Here is a 6,440-nt window from a genome sequence, read left to right on the forward strand (position 1 = left end):
CTAATGTAAACTGTATGTGTTCAGTGATGTTATTACAAGTTCTCAGTCTATTTCACCTGTGTTGTATCGTACAGCATCTTGTACGACACTTAGTTGGGTCACTATCGAGATATTGAAAGAGATGGGGAGAGCTCCCGTGGTGACAGCTGGATTCGATGGCTTGAGAGGAGAATTATCTCTGTATCATCAGGATGTTATGCTGACCAAATTATTAGTTTGAAGAGGAACGAACATGGAGAGGAGAAGATCACAATGGTTACATGATATAGGATGGCCAAGACGATCACCTCCTTCTCTAAACGATTCAAAGAGCGGTTATGTCCTAAGAAGGAGGTTGAAAGATTGGGAAGGTAATCGTCTTTGTTTAATTACTTGAAAACCAATTATCTCTGGTCATGTGATCCCTAATAGCCTAGTGGATTTGTACCATCATCCCAACTAAAGGACTATGTCATTATCATCCTGACTTGTCTTTGATCCTCCATTAATAAGAGATTCTCCATTTCAACTTCAAGACACCATGAATGTACCTTACAATCAAAATGGTTTCTCGTGAGATCCCAAGAGGTGCTCCTTCATTAATCACTACAGGTTCTGTACGTACTGACTAGCCACGCCTACCTTAATTAAGCTGGCTAGCTTTAATTGTTGTCAATTAACAACACAGTGTATAATATCATATTTACAACAACACAATAATATAATATATATATTTATACAAAAAAACAATATTTTATAAATGTGGGCTTGTATATTTTATCAATGTATTCTATTTTAATTAAATGAGTGGGTGTTTAATGATGACGTAATACTACAACGTTGCTAATTGGCTGATCAATCATTAGGAGATGTACAATTATGTCAGCACAAGAGGCTGTGTAAAAGAAGCTGCCTCACAAATGTCCTACTTTGTATTAAAACTTGGTATTAAAGGAAGTTTCTTCCTGTACACAAGTAAGGAGATGAAATTTTAGCTAACAGTTTATATGTAGTAGTGTTGATGGTGTAGTGGTTTACATACTTGGTGACTGATGTTAAGTAATATCTAGTAAGAGGACTATTATGATGGAGATTATGAGGTAATGATTGTGTATATATATTGAACTACCTTGTCTTATTGGAAATTAGTGACCACACCCACTTAAAAGGATTTATTTTTTAATATTCTCATTGTTCTATCTACATAATCCAACAAGTGAATTTGTTAGACTTCACAATATCTGATAAAAATAAAATATAATTTCTTTTCATATTATCATTTATACTGGACATATATTTAATATTCAATGTTATTTCTTTCTAGGATTGTTTTAAAGGTTATTGGAATGATCACAAAACTATTCTAAAAAACCAGTTTACAACCCATGGCCCTCCTTTAAATTCACTGGTCGACTTAGACCAGCTCCAGTAGTAAGTATTAATAACATGTACTGTTATTCAGAATACAATACTTAACTTTACATTGTATATTGAGGACACCTTTATATGGAGGTTTAGTATTTAAAAGCGGAGTGTTTTTGTAATTACATTTAATTAATGGGCCGATAATAGAAGCTTTAATAAATGAAATACATAAAATTAGGAGGTATTTATTGATAACTTCTTCCCATTCATAGACACCAATGAGGTCTGTTCCTAGCAGTATTCCTAGACCTGATTATGCTGAAGATGTGTACCACGTTCTGAGAGAGTGGCTAAATTTGCTGGATATATTAAACAGTTAACTGATGAAGAGATACCAAAGATGAGAAGAACATGTCAGGTACACATTAATGTACTTGTTTAATGTAGACAGTCCTCTTGTTCAATAATAAATGATAAGTAGTTTTCCCCATCATACTAGTAGTCATATAAAGTATTGCTTAACTTCAATGACTGGTATAGTAGTTATACCACTAGACTATTATTAGGTCATAGTTCTAGGTAGTATACATATTTAAGATAAGCTATTGTATATGTAAGATCTATCTGTATAATATAGTCATTATATTACTGTGTTTATCACTAGTATTAGTCGCTCAATAAGAACAACTTAGAATATTTACAGTTCAAATCCCTAGCTTCATTGCTATTCCTATATTTCTCACTTATTCTTCATTCTATAGTTGGGACGTGAGGTACTAGATATAGCAGTCAAAGCTATTAGACCTGGAGTTACAACTGATGAAATTGATAGAATAGTACATAAAAGGGTAAGATAGTACTAACATATTATAAAGATATCCAACTTCTTATTAAGAAGAAGTGATCAAGTCTTAAGAATTATACTAAAACTCCAAAAGAGGATGTCCCTCTATAATTATATAAGATTGATATTCTATTGTCTTATTTCTTCTCTCTCTAGGCTTGTATAGAGAGAGAATGTTATCCTTCTCCACTTAACTACTGTAAATTTCCAAAGTCCTGTTGCACGTAAGTGACCACACCCATCAGTATTAACTGGTTACACTCCCATCTCTATTATTAGTTCTGTTAATGAGGTCATTTGTCATGGTATTCCTGATACCCGCCCATTAGAAGATGGTGATATATGTAATGGTATGTAATAATAGATGGATTATGAATAAATTAATAGAGATTGGTGACAGATATATTATTAACATTGTTTTTCTTTAGTGGATATCACAGTGTATTATGATGGTTTCCATGGTGACCTTAACGAGACTAGTGTTTGTTTGGTAAAGTAGATGATAACAGTCGTAATTTAGTTGAAACTGCTTATAGTGTATGATGAAGGGGATCAGTATAGGTGTGCCTCTCTAATTATATTGCTAATAATAATTTTATTTGTGTCTTTAGTGCGTCCTGGTGTCCGATATAGAGATGTTGGTAATGAGATACAAAGCCACGCCCATTCTAATGGATGTAGTGTAGTACGTAGTTATTGTGGTCATGGCATTAATCAGTAAGAGGTAGCCCTTTATTAAACTCATTATTATAATTTTATTTAGGTTGTTTCATACAGTACCTAATGTACCACATTATGCAAGTAAGTCTAACTATTACCATATATTAACCATGGAGATAGCTCACTTATCATATATGACATTACCATATATGGAATAGCTCAATCATACATGCACATTCCATATATGGAGATAGCTCACTTATCATGTATGAACATTACATATTGGAGTGAGCCATTGAATATTAAATAACATTTTTATGATATTATTATGTTCCTATAGTATTAGAGAACAAAGCTATTGGTGTAATGAAGCCAGGACATACATTTACTATTGAACCTATGATATCTGAAGGTAAGTTATTAACTAGTTATTAAAAATAGTAGTTTTATAATAGAACATATGTGTAAAGACATCTCATTAATAAGGACAGATTATAGGTAGCATAATTAAACTCAATAGAGGGGTGTCCCTTTAATTTGTTCAATCCCATGTGTCCAAAAATATTACCTAGTTATTAAGTAGTTATTAATATATCTAGGTGTGTGGCAAGATGTAACTTGGCCTGATAATTGGACAGCAGTAACAACAGTATGTTAATTATATTATTATTATTATGGGGGCTAACTCTTTATTAGGATGGTAAACGTTCAGCTCAGTTTGAACATACTATACTGGTTACTGAAACTGGTTATGAAATCTTAACAATACAAGAAGGAGGTCAACCTCATTTTAAAGATCAACTTAGTACATTATAAATAATAACTTGTAATTATAAAATTAATAAATCAAAAAGGTCACAAAAAGGATTATTATAACTAATAATAAATACAGTCAGACATACTGTTATTATTATAATAATCACACATTACCACTACCAATAAACATTAGTAACTATCATAATATTCACTATAATAATTATTTTAAAATCCACTCATAATCAAAATGTCCAAATATGGTAATATTATTAAATAATCACACACAGTACAATACCTAAACTAAAATATTATAATAACCTCACTACTAAAATTATAACACACACTATATTATTGTATACTATTAAATGGTTTCATTGAAGTCAGTTATGATCTCTGACATTGTTGTTGGACGTTCTCTACGATTCTCCTTCAAACATCGTTCAATAAGAGCTTTAAATGTTGGTCGTCGAATACTGTTAATATAAAGTTGTCTCTGAGCTACCTCAGGAATACAACATATCATCATTTCAATCAAGACAACACCATAACTGTAAACATCCATTGCAGGAGAATGGGTCTCTTGGTACACCAGCTTCTGGAGCAGAATAAACTGGATTACCTGGATTGACTGTATGACCAATCATTGGTTGAAGATTAGCTGAACCATAGTCTGATACCTTGGCTCTCCATCCAAACTGCCCATGTGTAAGAAGGACATTAGCAGTGCTGACATCTCTATGTACTATTGGGTCTGGTTTAAAGAGGTGGAGATAGTTGAGTCACACAGGCTATATCTTGACTGATAGCTAAAACAGCATGATAGGGTAGAGGACCAGCTTCTAGCTCTTTTCGAAGACTAGTTGGCATTAGTTCTGAGAGGATGATAGGAGTACCCTCTCGAGTGGCCACCTATGAACTGGAGGAGATTGGGATGACGTACTCGAGCAGCAATCTCCATTTCTCGTGTAAAAACTGATATGTTATATGGTGACAGGATAACTTCGTGAAGACATTTGGCAGCCACTCTAAGAAACCACAAAATTTAGCCACCTTGACTTCTCCACAACTTCCTTTCCCAAGGATCTCCTCAGTCATCTCAATCTCCTCCCTTCTTACTACCCAGTAAAATTGTTCTTGTAACTGTTGAACTTGTTGTTGAAGTGGGTGGCATTAGCTTGATGTGTTTTTGAAGAGCAATGGTTTGACTCTTGAGTTGTTGACGAAGATCTTCATGTTCTTGACAAAGGTCATCAAACTCTTGACGTAGTACTCTTTCCCTCTCTCTATCTGACTATCTTGTAACTGTTGTTGAAGTAACCTTTGTTCACGTTGAAGTGTAGCTTGAGTTTGTTGTTTCTCTTGAAGTTCTTGACGTAGTTGTTGATGTGTTTCTTTTGTTTCAAGATCCCTCTGAATTGCTATTGTCATATTCTATCTGCTGTTGTTTGGTATCTTGTAGCTCTTTTGTTGGTAACTTCAAGTTGTTGTGTTAAACATTGAATTTCTCTATCTTTATCTTGTAACTTTTGATGACGGAAAGAAGATCGACGTCTAACAGCTTGTACAGTAAGTTGAGATTGTCCATGTCTCCTAGAAGGTTGTACAGATATCTCTCGTCTCTTCTGTCGTAGCTTAAGTTGATATTCTTCAGTAGATGTCAGGTTAGTTATTACATCTCCTACAGTCCACTGGTCATCATTACATACTACAGTGAGAAATATAGTATGTTACAATAGTATTGAGTTATGAGACTAGTTTGTAATATAAACAGTTAATGTGTGTTAATACTCCTATATCATACTGTGTGATAATACTGATAATGTGTGTGTGTACTATATAACAAATACTATCATCAATAGACAGTACTTACTAAGTTCCATTACTGTAGTATTATTGACGTTACCCCTTTGGAATCCTAAAAGAAAACTTTGTATTCCACCAAATTGTACTACCCATACAGTGGTAGGTGACACATTCCATAATGAGAGGGAGTGGGTATATCTCTTAGTCACTGACTCTGGTATATTGAGCTATAAGATGGAATATAGTGTACTATATGACATTATAATAATGATGTTATGATATTACTACAAAACTAGTCATTATACATGTAACATCAGTGGATACATGTACTCTAGTAACAGACTATAACTTTGTATGAACTGGTAGAGTTGACATGTTACAATACTTTAAAACATGAACATAAGTACTTATGTACAGTCTTTAATAACTGAATTATAACTATAAACAAATCAGATATATCAATAGACTATACTATCATAAATGTTAACATACTATAGTGTCAGGACTACAGGTATCAAACCAGGTCATAAAAACAATAACTATTATCAACTATATCGAGGGTTAACTTCAGAGGTCAAAGTTCAAATAGTCACACTTTATTATATCCCCTCATACTGTAAATTCACAGACATTAACTCACTTTGTGTTAGAGTTAGGTCACATGATAACTAGTAACTAACCTTTGTCCATGTCTTTGCATCAATGTTAAATAACCAGCTGTCACCAAATGTACCAAATGATTTATCATATCCACCCACTATCATCACATGTAGGTCACTGATAATAGTGGTGGCATGACCAGATCTACTCTGAGGCCAACACACAGATTTGTGAAGTGGTTCACTTATCTTCTCCCAGTGCTAGGTAGATAATATTCAAGTTAACATATTATACAATTAACATAGCAGTAATTAATACTGTATACTGGGAAATGTTTAAGAATATTGTTCATTTCATATATAGTTTATGTGGATTTTAATTTAGTTACTATACTTCCTCAATAAGGCCTGGATATTTATTTCAATAAACAACA

At 33.2% G+C, this 6,440-nt stretch overlaps 1 pseudogene; it reads left to right on the top strand.

The window, feature by feature from the left end:
* Positions 1 to 270: 270 nt before the first annotated feature.
* On the top strand, positions 271 to 3,664 carry LOC121391746 (annotated as a pseudogene).
* Positions 3,665 to 6,440: the final 2,776 nt, after the last annotated feature.

The sequence above is a fragment of the Gigantopelta aegis genome, unplaced genomic scaffold, assembly GCF_016097555.1.
Source record: "Gigantopelta aegis isolate Gae_Host unplaced genomic scaffold, Gae_host_genome ctg2923_pilon_pilon:::debris, whole genome shotgun sequence".
In the NCBI taxonomy this organism is placed as follows: domain Eukaryota; kingdom Metazoa; phylum Mollusca; class Gastropoda; order Neomphalida; family Peltospiridae; genus Gigantopelta; species Gigantopelta aegis.